At 40.6% G+C, this 19,558-nt stretch overlaps 1 long non-coding RNA gene across 2 annotated transcripts; it reads right to left on the bottom strand.

Moving 5' to 3' along the window:
• Nucleotides 1-322: 322 nt before the first annotated feature.
• LOC115286724 lies at nt 323-14,594 on the bottom strand. Of its 2 annotated transcripts, XR_003906238.1 has the most exons (6): nt 14,541-14,594; nt 12,512-12,701; nt 10,635-10,765; nt 10,337-10,456; nt 1,508-1,586; nt 323-1,112 (listed from the first exon to the last, which is right to left on the bottom strand). It is a non-coding gene; the product is annotated as an uncharacterized LOC115286724 (long non-coding RNA). The 2 variants fall into 2 exon arrangements; XR_003906237.1 differs by lacking the exons at nt 323-1,112; nt 1,508-1,586 and having other exon boundaries at nt 10,171-10,456.
• Between the last annotated feature and the right edge of the window lie 4,964 nt (nt 14,595-19,558).

Here is a 19,558-nt window from a genome sequence, read left to right as displayed (position 1 = left end):
TACAAGATGCATGTCTTAAATAATAAGACTTAAAAGTCAAAATTACTCCTTGATCCATGGGCTACAGAATAGATGTTGTGTTAGCAGGCATGAAAACAACATTAATCTCATTGGATATCTTTACCACAGCTCTTGGGTGAGCAGGTGCATTGTCAATGAGCAGTAATCTTTGGAAGGGAATCTTTTGGGTTTTTTTTTCCTGGGCACCAGGTCTCAACAGTGGACTTAAAATATGCAGTAAATCATGTTGTAAACAGATGTGTTATCATCCAGACTTTGTTTTCCCATTTATAGAGCATGAGCAGAATAGATTTAGCATAATTCTTTGGGGCCCCAGGATTTTTGGAATGGTAACTGAGCATTGGTTTAAACTGAAAGTCACCAGCTGCATAGCTCCTGACAAGAGAATTGGCCCATCCTTTGAAGATTTGAAGCCAGGCATTGACTTCTCTCTAGTTATGAAAGTCCCAGGCATCTCCTTCCAATAGAGAGCTGTTTCATTTACTCTGAAAATCTATTGTTTAGCACAGCTAACCTCATTTATTACCTGAGCTAGATGTTCTGGGGAACTTGCTGCAGCTTCTACATCAGCACTGACTGCTTCGCATTAGACTTTTATGGTAAGTAGATGACTTCTTTCCTTAAAACTTCAGAGCCAACCTCTACTACCTTCAAACTTTTCCTCTGCAGCTTCCTCACCTCCCTCAGCTTGCATAGAATTGCAGAGACTGAGGGCCTTGCTCTGGATCGGGCTTTGGCTTCAGAGATGGTCATGGCTGGCTTGATCTTCTTTTCAGACCACTCAAACTTTCTCCAAATCAGCAATAAGGGTGTTTCCCTTTCTTCTTATTCATATGTTCACTGGAGCAGCACTTTTTATTTCCTTCAAGAACTTTTCCTTTTTATTCAGATGGGCTAACTGGCACAAGAGGCCTAGCTCTCAGCTCTGTATTAGCTTTCAACATGCTTTCCTCATTGAGCTTAGTCATTTCTAGCTTTTAATTCAAAATGAAGGACCTGTGCCTCTTCTTTTCACTGGAACATGGAGAGGCCATTGTATGGTTATTAATTTGCCGAATTTCAATATTGTTGTGTCTCAGGGAATAGGGAAGCTGAGGAGAGAGAAAGATATAGGAAAATAGCCTGTCAGTAGAGCAATCAGAACACACTGTGCCTAAGTTTGTAGGCACAGTAGGTCGGCACAACTTGTATGGGCACAGTTTATGGTACTCAAAAGCAGTCACAATAGTAACATCAAACAGTATCAATCACAGGCCCCTGGGTGACTCTGTCATCAGGGGTCTGATTTCGGCTCAGGGCACGATGTCTCAGTTCATGAGTTGAAACTTCACACTGGATCTCTGCTCTCAGTGCTGAGCCCACTTCGGATCATCTGCCTCCCACCCTCTCTGGCTCTCCCCACCCTCAAAAATACATAAAATACATATACATATATATATCACATATGACCAAACAAAAAAAAATAATACAAAAGTTAGAGGGGCACCTGGATGACTCAGTCAGTAGAGCATGCAACTGTACATCTCAAGGTGGTTAGTATGGGCCCCACATTGATGTATAACTCACTAAAAAAAAAAAAAAAAAAGTTTGAGCATTGCTAGAATTACCAAAATGTAACAGAGACACAAAATGAGCAAGTGCTGCTGGGAAAATGGTGCTGATAGATTTGCTTGATGCAATGTGGCAACAAACTTTCGCTTTGTAAAAACAAAACAAAACAACAAGAACAACAAGAAAACAGTGTCTGAAAAGTGCAATAATGCCAAGTGCAATAAAATGTAGTATGCCTGTGAAAGCAAACACTTGCTGAGAACTTTCTAAATGCAAGTCATTGCTCTAAGCACTTCAAATGTATTTGCTAATTTAATCTTCAACAAGACCATTTACCAGATAAGAATATCAAGGTACTGAAAGGTCAATTAACTTGCAGAATTGCAGGGCTAGTGAGTACAGAGCAGGACACAGATCCACTCAGTCTGGCTGCAGAGCCTTTCTGCTGAACCTCTATGCTCTCCACCCTGCCCTCCCTTGCTACCAGTGTACTCTAAAGAAACAATGAAATCTGTGATAAGAGTGCCTTAGTTAGCCCGGGCTGCCATAACAAAATATCTTAGACTGGGGCGCTTAAACAGCAGACATTTATTTTCTGACAGTTCAGGAGGCTGAAGAGTCCAAGATTAAGGTTCCAACAGAGTTCAGTTACTGATAAGAGTTCTCTTCCCAGCTTTGTACATGGCCGCCTTCTCGGTGTCCTCACATGGTGGGGAGAGAGAGAGAGCAAGCCCTCTGTGTCTCCTCTGTTGTAAAGACACCAGTTCTGTCAGATCAAGGTCCCATCCTCATGATCCCGTTTAGCCTTAATTGCCCCCTTCTAGTCCTTATCTCCAATACAGTCACATGGGTGGGAGTTAGAGCCGCAACATATGAACTTGAGGGGGATACATCCAGTCCACAAGAGGGGGTCTCTCTGGATGCTTCCCAGACTATATATCACAGAGGTACCTGATCTCCAGAAATAAGAAGAGAGCCCTTCTCCTAAATTCTGTCTTCTCCTTTACCACCTAGATCCCAAACAACAGTACTCATGCTTAGAATTTCACAGGCTTCCCAAGAGAGCTAGTTAAGACTAGAACTACTCATCTTGCTGCTCCCTCTGTCCTGCAAATCAATTTCAGCTCCTCAGCTCAGTCCATAGTAGAAAAACAAGAATGCCTCCTGCTTCCTTTTCCTTTTCCCTCCCCTTTTCCCAGCCTGAGCTTCAATGTGGCTAAGCTGGCTCCTCAGCCACAGAGATTCTGGGGGGAGATACCTCTGTGTAAAGCCTGGTTGACCTGTAGAACTGGGCGGAGCCCAAATGCACAGCTTGTCAATCATCCCTGTGTTGCAAATTAGCTGAAAGCAGGATTCATCCCTCTGAGAGGAAATTGGGATTCACTAACTGGGTGACCCAAGGCAGAAAGAGACAGGCTATCTCAGACCATCAAATAAAGCTGTCATGATGCAGACAGGCTTCAGGAAAAATGGTGTGCGTTATCTAGGCCATTTGGCCATTATGTATGACAACTGCATGTCCTGAGTTTTCTAGGTCAGTCCTGATTCCAAATATTCTATCACCTTGTCAGACCGTATTCTCCAATTTTGCATTTGGAAATGTGGCCACCAAATCTTTAAGACATGCGATCAGAATATTAGCTTAGGGGATAGAACAAACCTTAGCAATATTGGTGAATATGTTTCAGAAAAACAAACCTCTTCCAGGGAAAAAACTGGAGCTTATAGACTGAGGCCATAGAGACCTCTAAAAGAGGGAAATAATGACACAATAAAGTCAGTGCAGGAGTTTCTACAGCCCTGAGAGGCATTCGTACAATCAGATGGATGGACCCCTCTTCCTGGTAGATTGGGAAGGGGGAACTCCAAGAGAAGACAGTCTCAGAGCATGTGTGTGGACAGCCCCCAAACTCTCAACCCCACCCTGCCAGGCCAGAGAGGAAGACCTGGGTGGTGGGATGGGGTGGGGGTGGGAGGCTCAGCAAGGAACCTGAGCCTCAAGGCAGTTTGGAAGAGGAGACTGAAGACTCTGTTACAACCCAAAATTACACTCACTGAAATCTACAAAGGCCAGAAATCTGAACACCATGATTCAATGTCTATCCCAGAAAAGACTGAATAGACATAAACTCGTCTCTAAGCACTATGAAATGTGTGCCACAGTTTGCTGGCTAAGTGTATATAACATTATGCTCAGATATCTGTATTCTGCAAAATGTCTCTGTACTTGTTTGTGGCACCTGGTTTTATTTTTCTAATTACTATCCCTTTTTAAAACTCCAAACCCTATTTTCCCTGAAAAAGAGATTGTATTTTTCATCCCCTTGTCAAAATAGAGAGAAGGCTTGGGTTTCTATAAAAGACAGTTTGTGGTATGACAGTGAATTTGGTAAGCCCAGGCGATTGGAGGATGCAATACAGTTTAGATGGATCAGGGGTGTGTATGTGTGTGTGCATGTGTGCACGTGAGTGTGCACATGTGTGTGTCTTACATGCCTGTTGTAAGGAGGAACATGGAAGTACATGTGGAAAAAGGTCAAGGACATTGGGTAGGTGATGCCCTTCCAGTTCCAGCCTGAGGGTGTGTAAGCTCCATCCCGATCTCCTACATGCTCCTCTGAGCAATGCACCTCTAAAACCTTTCATGGTGAAGGTAAGCAATTGACTAAAATCAGAAGTCCTTGGGCACATCTATTCTGTCTTTAGGTATATATAAAATTAAACTTCTCTGAAGACATGGCCATTTTTTGTTTGTTAAAATTTCTATAGAAAGGAAAACCAACAGCAATGTCAATGGCTTGATTTCTGAGTCAGAAAGTACTTAGTGTGGTCTACTACCTGTACTTTCTACTTATCCAAAACTCTTATATACTCAAGGCCTCTGGGAAGCTATAGGGAATTTTTGTGCAAATTAGAAAAAATGTTCCCTTTTCTGGTGGCACAGCTCCAGGACAGGACACCAGCCTTGGGAAGAATGTGCCAGATGACAGGGCCACCTTCTCCAGTGCCTCTGTACAACCATGTGCTGCAGCTTTGGCCAGACCCGCTCTGCATCAGTCTCACAGTGGTAGAGATTGTAAAGTGGTCACAATCCATACCTTAGGTATTTGCAAGAACATTCCACAAATCTGAAATAAATGTTAGACAGAATCTGAGAGCCACCTCCACAGAGGGCCTATGCTCTGCAGAGAAAGCACCTGCAGAGTGGACTGTCTCACAGAAGAGTCAATTGTCTTCTGAGACCTCAGAGCCTTGATGACTTTTTATGCTTTTGGAGTTACCATGAGCATGCCATTTAACATGGGTGCCTGCTCCATGGGGGATCTCAGAGATGAATAGGGTAAATTCGTGCCCTCTAGAATTAGAACAGCTTTTAGGGGTGACAAAATGCAAAGCTATGTAAGATTCCAGATGAGTGGAATGGAGATCTGCGGCCTAAGTTCAGAGAGAGGAGAGAAACATTATAGGCCAGAGAGCTCACAGAAGGCTTTAGATGCATAAAGTGGACAAGGGGAGGGAAAGAATGATTTTTTTTGTGATGAGGAAGCAAAAACCCTCTGGTTACCCACGTGGGGGCTGCAGAGGGCAAAGAGTAGGGATATGAACAAAGCATAGAGGTCTGAAGAGAAGACCTGGGACCACATCTGTGTTCTTGGTGGGGGCGGGATGTGGTTAATATTACATATGTATGTCTGGGAAGAAAATATTTAAAAGACAACACTTATTTACAAAGCCAGCTTGATGAACTAAAAAGATCAGAGACAGTGCTAAGAAAAACACAAGTTCAAAGTCTGGCTCCATTACTGATTAATTACTTAACCATGGACCATAACCCCTCTAAAACTCCATTTCCTTATTTATAAAAATAGAAATAAAAATGCCAGGTGTCCAATATAATTATAGGAATTGCATGCAGTAGGACCCATATATCTGTCACGTGGTAGGTGTTCAATCGCCAGGCACCCTCAGTGCTATGACAGCTTCAAAATCCTGTAAACATGAGTGACAGAAGGTGAAATAATCCATTTTTCCTTGACTTCTAAGACTATTGCAAAAACTGCTAGCATGTATATGCATCAACAATAACCAATTATAAACTGTAATGGTAAGATGATCCCCTGTCAGGGTTCTTGGTTACAAATAACAGAAACTAATTCTGGTTATCTTAGGCAGAAACAAAGTTTATTGGAAAGGTACCAAGTAGGTCACTGAGTCGATTGGGAGAAAGTTCGGCAGAAACCCAGAACAAGATATGCATAGCCAAGATCATACCAAAAGCAACTTGCATGGTAGTGCCACCGCTGGACACCCACTGCTGGGCTCCTGGCCTCCTCGGTCCCAGCACACTCACCTCTAAGCCCCAAAACATCATCACTCTTGCCTCCAAGAAGCTACTATACCAAAAATATCTCTAAGATCCTCTGCATGATACTCTTACGGTTTAAAGTCCTTGGTAGTAGCATTTCATTGACCAAGATTAAGTTAAATGTTCATTCTGTAGCTGCCAGAGGAGGGGAGATAAAATATCCCCTCTGCTTTATCTTTAAGAGGTAGGTAGAACCAAAGCAACTCCTTTCCTTCATCATGAGATTCCCCTTCAAAAATAAGATAAATGTGGATGGCAAAATAGCAAATATCCAATACACAAAAGCAAAAAAAAAAAAATCCTTCAAATGCATGTGTATAGATCTAACAAAAAATGTGCAAGACCTATAGAAGAAAACTGTAAAACTTTCCCCAAGGAAAGTAAAAAGGAATATAAAAGAAATGGTGAGGCATAGTGTTTCTGAAGGAAAAGTGTTAACGTTGTTATGATGCCAGTTGTCACCAAATCTGCAAACATACTGGAATTCTGATTAGAAATGCAAGATTTTTTGTTTGTTGAGAGCTTGAGAGGTGATTCTAACACACACACACACACACACACACACACACACACACACATTATATATATATATATAGCACACATATATACTACATATATTTGAAACAGAAAAACAAGGGGGTCATTCAACATACTAGATATCAAAATATGCCATTAATCTATATTGTATAGTACAGCATTGACCCAGGAATAGATATGTAAATCAATGGAGCAAAAAAGAACTCAGAAAAAGTCACTGTATAAGCAGACATCTAGTATATAAAAGAAAGTATTTCAATTCAGTAGGGAATTAGGGGTCAAAAAATAAAGAGAGAAATATAATAGAGGATGAATGTGTTAATTAACTAAGTAGTGGGAAACCTTTCACAATGGTTGCGCATAGCAAATTATAACAGCGAACACTTTAAATATCTTACAATTTTATCTGCTAATTTTACCACAATAAAGCAAAAAAATTAATTAAATTAAATTTTAAAAAATCCTGTCCTTTCTGCAAAGGACAAGATTGGAAATCCCATAGGCTTTGTGGAATATAAAGTCTCAGCTGTGGCACTGTGATGTGACAGCCAAAGACAAAACAAAACAAATGATGGTAGCTGTGTTCCAATAAAACTTTATTAAAAAAATAAGAATAGGAATGCCTAGGTGTCTCAGTTGGTTAAATGACAGTCTCTTGATTTCAGCTCAGGTCATCACCGCATTGTTTCTGAGTTCAATCAAGCCCAGCATCGGGCTCCATGTGGGTGGTGCAGAGTATGCTTGGGATTTTCTCTCTCTCTGCTTCTCCCCAACTTTCTCTCTCTGTCTCAAAAATAAATAAATAAAACTTTTAAAAAGGGATACTAAGCAGAATTCAATGCTTTATATAAACTAGATAAATAGTGTTGAAATCTATGGCTATTCCTTGAAAAAATGAATCTAGACCCTCACACATGCACAAAAATAAAAGCTATTTAAATCAAAGATTAAATGTAATAAGTATAAACATTAAAACTATAAAAATATCAAAAAATGTAGAAGATATAAAAATATGAAAACAATTTACAAATGGGAATACATAAAACTTTAAAACTATCCTCAAAAGACTATAAGTCAAGTTAAAACAGCAGGGGCCTGAGAGAAAATATTTGCAATAATCATATAAAACAAAGGATTAATATACAAAATATAAAAATTACACTTACAAATTAATAATAAAAAGATAAATAGATCAATAAAAATGTAAAGACTATGAACAGGTAATTCACGGGAAAAATTAAATAGCCAATAAAGATAAGAAAAGCTTCTCCACATTACCGGTAATAAGGGTAAGGGGGAAAATATATTTTTTCATATCAGATTAGCAAAAATAAAACACAGAATATTAGTGTAGGCAAGGACACACAAAAATGGGCTGTTAGTGAGAAAATTAATTGGTAAACTAATTTCTAAAAGCCAGTAAGTAGTCTCTAGTAAAGATTTAACGTGTATACCCTTTGATATGGTCACATCACTTCCAAGAGTTACAGAAATACTTGCATTGTGTGGGAAGACTTCTTTTGTAGAAGTTATTAACTGAAGTTGGTTTGCATTGGTAAAGAAATTAAACCATCATTGCAAATCAGAAGTAAACTAAGAATAAGCCAGACCAACAAATGCTGATAGGGGATATAAATTCCAGAGAAAAGAGCAAGATGGAATACACTACAAATAAATATATAATCTAGCTTGATCCTATACACACACACACACACACACACACACACATATATACTGAACTATGTATATGTATAAATAGAGAAAAATTCAATTTTTTAAATCGGTCTGAAGAAAATCCTTTAGTAGTGGTTACCTTTGGGAAAGGGAAGAGCCTGGGAGAAAAATGTTAATGTTTTAATCTATAAGTGGCTGTCAGGTTCTAGCCTTTTCTAAGACCTACTGCTGTTTCCTGGAGCAAGAATAAGATCCATCTCCACCCAGCAGACAGATCTGCCCGCAAGTGCCCTGGCTTGTCCCTTCCTAAGCTCCCTCTTCCCCCATATGAGCCAGTTGTGCCTTTTCACACCTGTCTCAACACACGTGCGCTTTAATAAAATCATTTTCACATTTTAGTTTTATGGATCACAGTTGCTGGTTGAACTGGGTCACCCAAGAAGCTATATGTTCAGGTCTTATCCTTCCTACCTATAGGTAGGACTTCACTTGGAAATACTTTACTTTCACTTAACTTGAAAATGGGGTCTTTGCCATTTTAATCAAGTCAAAACCATTTCATGCGGAATTAAGTTGGGCTCTAACTCAGAGACTCGTGTCTTGACAAGAGAAAAGGGGGAGATTTGGACACACAGACACACAGAAAAGAAACAGATGGAGGAGGAAGGCCATATGGGGATGTGACAGAGGTGGGAGTGATGCAGCTGTGAGCCAAGGAAGGCTGAGACTGCACGGAGGAGCCACCAGACACGAGGAGAGAGGCAAGGACAGATACTCAGAGCTTCCGGAAGGAACCAACCTTGATTTCAGACTTCTGGTCTCCAGAATGATAAGACTAAATTGCCATTGTTTTATTTGTTTAATCTTTATTTATTTTTGAGAAAGAGAGGGAGAGAATGTGTGCAAGTGGGGGAGAGGCAGAGAGAGGGAGACAGAGGATCCAAAGAGGGCTCTGTGCTGACAGCAGACAGACAGAAATGGGGCTGGAACTCATGAACCATGGGTCAGACGCTTAACCGATGGAGCTACCCAGGCACCCCTAAATTACCATTGTTTTAAGCCACCTAGTTTGTGGTAACTTGATTCATGATTCCCAGGAAAACTAACAAAACACTATATACCAAAAGTTATGTTCTTTGATCCACCGACCACCATGTATATATGTGTGTGTGTGTGTGTGTGTGTGTGTGTGTGTGTGTGTGCGCGCGCGCGCACACACACATGTAAAAAGAACAGCAACCAAAAAGGTGTCTGACAATTGATAAAATGGAAGGGCAGTAATTCCCTCTCATGGGTAGAGTTCATACAGAGTCTGGATGACCACCAGTTAGGATATTTTTTGTATGGACACTCCTGCACTCAACAGTGATCTACGTGACTTCCTCATATTCATAAACACAAGGAGTCCATGAGTGTCCACAGTGAAGCAGCATCATGCATAAGAACCAGGATTTGAGGGGCACCTGGGTGGCTCAGTGGGTTAAGCATCCAACTTCAGCTCATGTCATGATCTCATGGTTCACAAGTTCAAGCCCCAGGCTCTGTGCTGACAGTGCTCATTCTCTGTTTCTCTCTCTCTCAAAAATAAATAAAACATTAAAAAAAAAACAAGATTTGGAACAAGAAAATATGAATTAGCTTCCTAGTTTCACTACAGACTAACTACTTGGACAAATTTCTTAATTGCTAATAGCCAAAAATAGTAAGTCTTCTGTAATGAGTCAGCATTCTTAGATGGAAACTATTGATACCAGCTGCTAATTTAAGGAGATCTCTTAGAAGGATACTGGGTAGCTCACAAGAAACTAGTTATATTTGTGGTTGTTGCCACCACCTGACATTAACTAAAAATGAGTTTTTTGGGGCAACTCTTGTTTTTTCTTGCCAGCATGTGAAGTGACTATATCTGATTGGTGGACCTAGGTCATGGGCTCCATGCCCCAGCTGCGAGGGGGGCTGAGAATGTGGCTATAATGTGGGAAGCTCGCATTTACTGAGCATTTACTATGTGCTAGGCACTCTTCTGTATTTCCATTTATTAATTCACTTAATCGTCACAGGACTTCTGGGAATTCTGAATGTCATACCCATTTTCAATGGCAAAGCCCCAAGGTGCAGTAGTGCTGAGGAACTTGACTAGTACACACAGAGCAGGGATTAAAACCAGATTTGTCTGGCTCCAGAGACCATAATCTTCAGGAATATTCTTCTCTGCTCTTCACCTGGAGTTTCCAACTTCTGTAGTGATGATCACTGTCCACCTCAAAAAGCAACCGGTTTTTCAAACACAAGAAAGGGATTCAGATTCTGAGTGATCAATAAAAAAAAAGAGAAACATTCATTAATGTTCATTATAACCTACAGATTACCTCACAGAGCTGCTGCATGTATTGAAAGAGAATGATGCATCCATAATGATTAACAGAGTGAAGGTGCTCAGTAAACAATCAATGAAAATTGTTTTCATAATAGTTGCTGTTCTTACTGCAGCATTCTTGCTTTGCTCGACGGCCTCTGGGCTGCTTCTGCCATTTTTCACTTCGACTACAGCTCTGTCACTTATTCACCGTGACCCCAGGTAAGTGACTTGACTTCTCTGAGCCTTACCCACATCACCTGTAAAATAGAGTTGAGTTTGGAAAAAGGCAAAAACCAAAACAAAACAAAACATACACACACAAAAACTAAAGCAAACAAACAAACAAAAACCAAAAACCAAACCAAACCAAACCAAAAAACTGACCTACATTACTTCTAGGGCTCTCCCAGTTTTGGCTTTTTTTTTTAATGTTTATTTATTTTTGAGAGGTAGATACAGAGAGACAGAGCATGAGCAAGGGAGGGACAGAGGAAGACACAGAACCTGAAGCAGGCTCCAGGTTCTGAGCTGTCAGCACAAAGCTCTATAAGAGGCCCCAAACCCACAAACTGTGAAATCATGACCTGAGCAGAAGTCAGAGGCTTAATCAATGGAGCCACCCAGGTGCCCCAATGTTTGTTTTTTTTCAAATCTGATCTTCCATCCCACAGTGTTCAACGTCTTCCCATGAATTTCTGTAATTCTTATCATCTGGAACACACAATTTCATTCCAGGTTACACGCCACCCTCTATTGTCCTGTAATTGTTTCCTGTTGCTTCCTCTTCAAAATGTGTTGCACAAATGGCATTTCAGAATATACAGTGTTTTTTGGAAAGTGGATCGATTTTATAAATAACAGATTAGTTGTAGCGGCCTTTTACACACACACAGGCACACGCACACACACACACACACACACACACACACTGCTCAACTGACATGATGCTCTAGTAGGCAGACCAGGTGGGGCAGGTAGCAATTTATCTGGCTGTCAGAGAGAAGCAGGTCTATCCTCAGCTGCCTCAGGTTTTCCCAAAATGGCAGGTTCGTTCTCCTTTTATCTTCATGTGGGACCTGAAGGATGTCCTGGACGCATGTCCCCAGGGGCAGCCTCTTAAAGGGTTGTACTAGCATCATCACCCATTTTGCCTTCTTATTTGCCGTATTTATCTCCAAGTTAGTCAACCAGCACAGTTCTTTTGGTCCTCTTTCTCAGATGAGATTCTTAGGGTAGAGATACTTTATGCATCTTGGTCACTCCACATTACCTTGTAGCTTTTAAAATTTCACTTAAAAGAAAAAAAAGAAGAAGAAACTTTCCTATGCCTTTGCCTTTAGTCTCCAAGGTCCTGCTGTTCAGCTCTGTTCAACTTTGTGTTTCGACCACGTCAACTCACATTTACTTTTATTCTATAACAGATAGTAGTAAGCTCTCCAAAGGCTCTGCATTCATTTTTCATATTCAAGAAAACATCCATCATTTTTACATATCATTAAATAATTGACAGACTGAATTCTCATACATAGTAACTACCCTTGATACATGGAGATCTTTAACCCTTTTATGGGTCAGAAAAATGAGGCTCAGAAGTGAAGTTACCAGCTCGAGGTCACACAACCGGAACATGGTCCAGTAACATGAAGACCTTGGATAGTCTTCCTGTCTGGTGCATCCTCTGCCACACTGCAGAAGCTTCCTGGTATTGCAGGAGAGGTAGGCTCATTTTCCAGACCATTCTCTGATACATGGTCAGTATTCAGGTGACCCTACTATTGGTTCTTCTGAAGTACATGTTGACACCATTATGACTTCAAGATCTGCTATCTGCACTGGCCCTCCGGTACTGCCCAAGAACCCTGTTATGACCTTCTGTTACTTCTGGGTCTCTTTACCCCAAATCCTCAGTGATGACTCAAATAAGACTTGTCTGTTATCATGGGGAAGATACAAGTCACCGGCAGCTACTCCATCAACTTCCTCCCCTGCACCTGCATTCTTACCTCTATCTGTACCTACTTCTTCCTCTTCCTTCTGGTCTGCTATCTAAGAATGGTTTCTCCAGTCATGTTTTAGGTCCCATCCCTTTGTACTTCTTCATGGATCAGCTCCATCCTTTATCTCTCCTTTTCATTCCATTCTCTCCTTGTAAGGGTTCTTCCTTCTGAGAAAATTAACACCATCAGGTCTCTCCTATTAAAACAACAACACAATGAAACAACACAAATCAAAACTATATCCATTTGCCCAACCTTCCTACCCCCTCCTTCCTTTTACTATCTTCTTGAAAGTAGTGTCTACATCAGTTGTTTCTAATTTCTTATAATTTATCATTTCTCTCACTCATTGTTCATCTCCTTAAAATGTAGGACAAAAGCTTTCCATATCATTAAACAATTCAAATTATCCCCATCTTTATCTTGTAAAGCTCTTGACCATGTAGAATTGTTCCTTATTAAAACTCTCTCCTCTTCTGGCCTCTGTTGAAATAACTTTTCTACAGTCTTCCTTCTAACGGTCTGGCCACTCCTTGGGCTCCTTCCTTTGTTCTTTCCGGGCTTTGTGCTTCCCTTGAGTGATCTTGCTGAAAGGCATCTCTGAATGATGAATCCAAAATCTGTATTTTCAGTTGAAATTTATTCCCAGAGACCCATATAGTCAACTGTTATGTTGACATCTCCACTTGCACATTCAAAATACCCTAAAATGAATTAATTACTTGGCCTTAAGTTAATGTCCTTGCCACATGCTGTTCTTATTATATCCGCTATTTCAGTAAATGAGACCAACATACAAATAATGACCCAAAGCAGAATCCTTGCCTTCTCCTTTCTTTCTATTCCCACTTACAAACCGTTCAAGTCTTTTATATTCTACATCTTAAATATCTATTTAATATATATGCCTTCCTATCTTTAGTAACTGTTACCACTTCATTCTGGATCCCATCTGGATTACAGCAATAGCCTCCTAACTCATCTTCCAGCCTCTAGTCTGGCCACTTGCCAGGACATTCTCCTCCCTGAAGACAGAATAGTCTGTACAAAATGTAAATCTGATCCTACCACTCGCCTCTATTAAAATCCTTCAATAGCTCCCCTTAGTTTTCAAGGTAAAGTTCAAACTCCTTAGCTTAGCACATAAAACTCTCTGTGATCCTGTCGCTGCATAACTCTCCAGCCTCTTCCCTCCCTGCTTCCACTCCTCTACCCTGCATGACCTTTACTCCAACAATATTGAAGTACATGAAATTCCCTAAATCCATCATGCTAGTTAATGCTTCCATTCCAGTGTAGAGCATTGTACAACCCCTGCACTGAACAAAGCCCCACTCATCTTGCCTTAATCTCTAATTTATCCAGGGCACCCCACTTCATTTCAAAATTCAGCTCCATGGCCAGTCCTCTAGGTTGTCCTACCTAACAGTTTAATTTGATTTACACTTACTTCTTTTGTGCTCCTATAGAAACTCTAGAACCTATTTTTCCTCTGAAAGAATGGATGGATGGGTGGATGGATGGATGGGTGGACGGATAGATGGATGTCTTGGCTCTTATTTATCTTATATCCCCATCACCTAACACAGTCCCAGGCACATACTCAATCATAGTTTTTAAGAATTGATTTTGCCTGAGAGGTGCTTTTATGCAATTTGTCAACATCATAGCGTGCCTTAATACATTTTTCCCTTTTGTGGATCCTAAACCTAATAGTGTATGTAGTCAACCCTAAGGAGTACTGTGGGTGAGATTGCACTATGGATCTACATTTACATGGCATGCATTTCCTCCACTTATTCCCTCATAAAAGTACAGATTGGCTGGGATAAGAGTCAGAACCTTTGAAGATGATATTCCAATTTGGTAAAGAGACAACCGATGTGGAATAGTGGAGGCTTAGTGACAGGCTCTCCTATCACCTCCTCACACATGCTGAGACTCTTGGCTGCATGGGTGTTGGGAATCCAGGCAATGTGGGGACAGTAAAGCCCTTCAATAAAAATACTATATACCAGCCAGCTGCAAATCTTACCTGTAATTTCTTCTCTTCCTTCTTCGATCCCAGGGAAATATGGCAGTGGTTGCTGTCAGATAAGAATAAGCCATTGATCTATAGGGCATGAGACAAGGCTAGGATATTGATGCTGCACATTTTGTATTGTAGGAGCTTCTCCTTAGTAAGTGAGGTGCCCTGGAAATTCAGGACTCTTGGACTAATAAATATCTAGAGGAGTTAAAATCACTGGTATGCTCTACCTCCACTCTAAGATAGTGCCCTTACAGCCAATAGTAATTTGGGCCTAGAAATTGACATTTATATAATTGAAGCAGTTATGTTCCTTCACCTTGACTTTCATTCTTTTCTTGACTGTGTTTTTCTTCTCAATGTACAGTTGCATATGGGAGACCCATTGGGTGGTCAAAGAAAACTAGACAAATATTTGAAAGGACTGGATTCTGCTGCCAGATGACTAACTAAATATTTCCTTCTCCTCTCTCTTGGCATTACCTTCTCCATAAGTAACCTGACAACTTAGACCAGATTGTGAATTCTTCAACTGAGCCCCATGGATGAGATTCAGGGCTCTGTCAACCCAAGAAATTAGATTTAAACTTTGATGCATATGTACATTTTTCCTAGGAGGAAGAAGTTTAGCTTTTGTCAGATTCACAGCAAGGCCATGGCTTTCCAAATATACAAAATTGAAGGTTGTACTTGACCTCAGCATTTGTACTTCTTTGGGGAAACATATTTTTGACACTGAGGAAATAGCTGAGGTTAAAAGAGAGAAGCTGAACTTAACAGTAAGACAGACTTGGGTTCAAATCCTGACTATTCTGCTTATTTTGTGTGTGCCTGAGGGTGAGTCACTTTACCTCTGTGACTGGTTCTACAAAATGACAACAATAATATCTATTTCACACATTGTAAAAATTAGGAGAAATGGACCATACTGGAAAAATTGGAGCTAGCATGCTAGAACTCTTCAAGAAATGTTTGTTCCATGTGTGTCTAGAGAAACAGAATCCTGAGGGCCACTTCTCCTTCCCCCACCTCAGCAATACTGCCATCCAAGTTGATGTTTTCTCGGGTATGCTCACAGACTAACAAAGTTTGTTCATGTTTATTTTTTCCCATAAAGGTGAGACTTGTTATAGGCCTATTTGATTAACATGTTTCTACACAAATGGAAGTCCACTGTTACTAAAAACCATTCCAAGTCTTCTAAGAAAAGGAAAGAGTCCAGCTAGTATGGTCTAAGCTTTGATCTGAGGGAACAAAGAAAGACTGTTTCTCTTGAGATCTTTATATTATATATATATATACACCACATTTGTCTACAAAACCTGGAAATCCCTGGCGATGACTCAGGGCCATGTATCTCAGGTTGTGGAGGGTGGAGAACGCAATGGAGAAGAAGGTTAGGTCTGGCAAGAATGTAGTTGCCCAGCCGACGAGCACCATGACGATCTGGCAGACCTAAATGTTTAGAATCAGCTCATAACATCCCGTCGTCACATCAGGGACCCATGTCACCAAAAGACGAACTACTTTACAGTCTCCACCTTCTTACATCCCCCTCAACCTGTGTATCTTTTGTGGCATTTTTCACCTTCAAAGAGGGTCTTAATGTTCAACAAACCTTTATTCAATAAAAAGTAAAAATCCTACAACCATCCAAAGAATTTACATATATATTTTTTTAAACTACATCAACCTTCAAGGCATTATTATTTTCATTTTACAGAAGAGGAAAACAAGCTCATGAAGTGGTAAGAGACAGAATGGGGTTGAATCCAGAAGTCTCTGATGGGAAAGCTTCTACACTAAACCCTGAGCCCTCCAGAAGCGGTGATAAATGAATGGTTCTTGCTCTTACAGAACAGTGGGAGACACAGACACGTAAACAGAAGGTGCTAATACAGTTTTACGTGCTCTCTGGATTGGAGGCAAGCACAGAAAACTGCAAGAGCAAAGAAGTTCAACCATGTAGAACGGGTGGAGAGACAATGTGTATGTGATGTGTGAAGTTCAGGAAAGACGGTTCTGAAGAGTTGAATCTTTGAAGATGGAGAGAGCCTGGTCCAGAGGAGGCAAGCCATTCTACGCAGAAGAATGAGGGAATAAAATGAGGGAGAGGCAAGAGTAAAACAACAGGAAACTCCAAAGCATGCATCACTTTGCTGTAAATCTTACTGGTAGTGTGACTTGCAAAATACCTCACATTCTTTTAGTGGCCCCAGAGAGGTGGGAGTCTCTCTCCATCTGCCAGGAATGAACTTGTGATCTTAGCTCTGGTGCTCTGGAAAGAGATAAGGGCTTTGGGGATCCCAGAAACTGGTTTTTCTCTCCTCATTTCTAACCCAGACATCCCAATCTCAGCACAAAAGGTTACAATTTCCCTGGGAAGAAATTGTGCTGACCTCGGGTTTTTGCAAAGAGTGTAGCATTTCTGCTTGGCTGCACTGCCAGCTGAAACACTCTTAAAGTAGCCAGTAAGCAAGATGTCCCCAAAGCAAGCAGCTGCAGATGAGCAACGTGCAGAAGTTTGCCTCTGGTTTGTCCACCTCAATCGAGAAAAAAAAATGTGACTACTTTCTGAGAAGCTGAAAATGTTCCAGGGTCTCATGGCATTTGGCTTGGCATCTCAGCTCCACCAATGTCCACTTTCTCCTTGAGCTCCAAACAGAAGAATGCAGTGCACCGTTGAAAATATAAGCAAATAGGGGGGCTTGAGGACCAAGAAAAGAGTGTAGAAATATGAGTTCATATAGGCCTTCTGACTCATCAGTGAGATTGGCTAAGAATCTCTGCTTTTCATTCACCACTTTCTAAAGCAGGAAAGTGCTTCTCACTAAAGTTGTGAACTTAGTTGACTTCACTGTGTTTTAAGTAGTCAATTGCCGGAGGTTTTCAATAAAGATAATACATAGATCTGGTCCTTGTTTTCTATAGAAATTAAGCCTGACCTTGAGGCGCCAGGTGGCTCACTCAGTTAAGCGTCCAATTCTTGATCTCGGCTCAGGTCGTGATCTCTCCCTTCGTGAGATGAACCTCCCCACACTGTGGGGTTCTGTGCTGACAGCGCAGAGCCTGCTTGGGATCCTCTCTCTTTTTCTCTTTGCCCCCCTCCCCTGCTCAGACACTCGTTCTCTCTCACTCTCTCTCCCAAAATAAATAAACTTTTAAAAATAAAAATTAAGAAAAACCCGACCCTAACATTAGGGATCTGATATATCCAGTGCTTGAATCGAGAAAGCCAAATAAGCCAACATAAGTATTTCCCACTGCATTTTCTTTGAACACACAGGAAAGAGATGCCTTGTACCCAGCCCATATTTGCTCAGGGGATATACATTTAGAGTTTAATTCCTTGGAATGATCCAAATCTTCTTTTAAAAATAAGACACTTACAAAGAAGGAAAAGGAAATTATAACCCGTTGGTTGATTTTTTTACTCAATATATTGCCCCCCAACACACACACACACACACACACATACCACTGATGGCACAGAGTACCTACTGATATGAAAGGGGACATTTTTTAAAAAGTAATCTGGGAGTTTGGGATACGTCTAAATGAGGAACCAATCATGAGGAGCACAGAAAAATAATAGCCAACTGATAGGAGGCACGTTTTATGGCACAGACAATGAGGTTGGTGAATCTATAAAAAGGATCTCATTTCTTCCTCGCAGCTACCCTAAGAAGTAAATGAGGAATGAGGCACTTAGCCGTCAGGAGATAGCAAGCTGCAGAAAATGAAACCCCTTCCTTCATTCAACAGTAGAAGGTTTGCTCTGCCTGGAGGTGCCCAGTTCAATTTTGAGTTACAGAAGGGGAGGAAAGAGAAGGAAAAGTTACAAAGGGGAAAAGGCCAGACTGGGATGAAATAACATGGAAGTTTAAAACATAAAGCATGTTTTAGCTCCGGGCTCTTCCTCCAGTCAAACAAAGGAGAATAGGTTTATTACTTAATTCACTCACTCACTGAGTGATCATTTGGTTGACATATACAGAGTATATTGTCAATACAAGATGTCTGACACCTTTAGTTCCCCTTTGGAATATCCCACAGTGTCTTCAACAATCCTGTCACCCTTTTAAGTGGTTTTACAAGGATGAACCACCAGTTCCATAATATTATTCATGCTACATTGTTACAAGTGATTGAACCAAGGATGAGTATTTGTGCTAAAGTAGCCGCCATCTGGCCAGCAGGCTATGATGTAACCCCAAATGAGAATTCAACCCAATCAGCACATAGAGAAACTAAGCAGACAATTGAGAAGGGCAAAAGAGGAGATACAAGTAGAAAGAAGGCAGTAAGCAAACGCCATGATGTAGCAAAACCAAAAACAAACAGAATCCACGAGCAAGAGAGGAAGCAGGGTCAATCCAGAGAAGGAAAACAAGCAGAAGCAAAGACAGAGGAGCCAAGTCATACATTGTGACTATAATGGCAGAATAATTGAGTGGGAAGCAGGGGACCATCAAGGGCTACCTAAAATATAACACCTAGTTGTCATAACTACAGTCTATTCTGAAATATGTTCTCTTTCCCCTTGTTGTTGAGCTGAGTGGTCTTGAGATTTTCTGTCTTCCTAACTTTCTTAGTACCATGACTAAATGTTTGTAAATGAGAGTAATACGACATTACAAATATCTGTTTTCCTTGTGTCCGGAGGAGCCAAATTGTACACTCTGTAATACTGAAGAAAGTATCCTACGTACATATACCAGTAAGATGTAGGCCTAACTTAAAGTAAGTCATTAATAGATCAGAAATATATTCATAGATAAGTGGGCTCAATTCTTTTATAAAATAATTAGGACTATAAAGAAATCAAATTTAAAAGTGATTCATGTTTAGATTCTTCAAAAAGATTGGATTAATCTCTCATTAGGAACAATGAACCACTAGCCCATCTTTTGTTTAATTCTAAAGTAAGAAAGAATATACTAAGCCAGAGCCTCATCCACTAATTTATTCCTTTATTTCTACTCAATGCTGACATAGGAAGGACTGAAATACTTTAAAATAAA

This window comes from Suricata suricatta, chromosome 3 (assembly GCF_006229205.1).
Source record: "Suricata suricatta isolate VVHF042 chromosome 3, meerkat_22Aug2017_6uvM2_HiC, whole genome shotgun sequence".
Classification (NCBI taxonomy): domain Eukaryota; kingdom Metazoa; phylum Chordata; class Mammalia; order Carnivora; family Herpestidae; genus Suricata; species Suricata suricatta.
The sequence above is the reverse complement of the archived record's forward strand: the minus strand, read 5'-3'. Positions and strand labels throughout refer to the sequence as shown.